This window comes from Leptonychotes weddellii, unplaced genomic scaffold (assembly GCF_054177405.1).
Source record: "Leptonychotes weddellii isolate Sample4059 unplaced genomic scaffold, ASM5417740v2 HiC_scaffold_27955, whole genome shotgun sequence".
Taxonomy (NCBI): domain Eukaryota; kingdom Metazoa; phylum Chordata; class Mammalia; order Carnivora; family Phocidae; genus Leptonychotes; species Leptonychotes weddellii.
The window spans coordinates 1-915 of NW_027873522.1; the positions used below are offsets into that span (position 1 = coordinate 1).

The window sequence follows — 915 nt, forward strand, 5'->3', positions numbered from 1 at the left end:
AGTAAAATATGGTCTCCTGGCGTTTAGGGATATTTGCAGTCTGAAGGGGAAAACTAATGGAAAACTAAATGACTTGTAATACAAAGAGTGCTAAGGAGGCAACAGGGTTAAAAGTTTTTAACACCGTGTTTGAGGTCCTCTTCTAGGTTGTACATTACATTCTTTTTCAGTAGTAGGTTGGGAGTTGAATTGTTTTTTTGAACCATTTCTGCGTGGCAAGCTGTCAGTAAAAACATTTGCTGAATAAAATAACCAACGCGAAAGTTCAAATTCCCACCGTTCCACAAGTTTGTATTTAGGTTGTCTTTTAAAAAACTAAATTAGTGAAAAATCACACGGCCCTGTGAAAAAGGACAGCAGTTGTTTCCGCCCGGTTTCGAACCGGGGACCTTTCGCGTGTTAGGCGAACGTGATAACCACTACACTACGGAAACCTAGCTGGTAGCTCTGGTTCAGAATAGCCTTGATATGGATGTAGTACCGTGAAATTCCTGGGCATTTAAAGTAATATTAAGGCAGCTTTTAACAGGAAAACAACAACAAACAAACAGAAAAGGAAAAATGACTATACTTCTAATTGTGTAGTGCTGAAACTATTTCGAAAGTTGGAATTTGCCTGCGCTTTTTTTCCCCAGAGGCTCCTACGGACCGCTGCAAAAACCAGGCACAGGTTCCTTGCACTTCCTTTGGGTACACTTTCTTCTGTGGGAAAGAAATGTTTTATTTGACATTCTTTCCCCGCCACGCATTGCTGAGAAGCCCAGGGCAAGTGCCGGGCTTCGTTGGCGTTCCCCGTCTTGCCGCTGTTTGCAGCACCAAATGCCACCGGTGTTATTTAGTAACGTGACCTTTCAGCCTCTGGTGGAGAGACAGGTAAATAGCTTCTGAATTTCCTCCCCTGCTTCCATAGGCCAA

General features: G+C 43.1%; 1 non-coding gene across 1 annotated transcript; it reads right to left on the reverse strand.

The window, feature by feature from the left end:
* Positions 1 to 361: 361 nt before the first annotated feature.
* TRNAV-AAC (transfer RNA valine (anticodon AAC)) lies at positions 362 to 434 on the reverse strand. The gene has a single exon. It is a non-coding gene; the product is annotated as a tRNA-Val (tRNA).
* Positions 435 to 915: the final 481 nt, after the last annotated feature.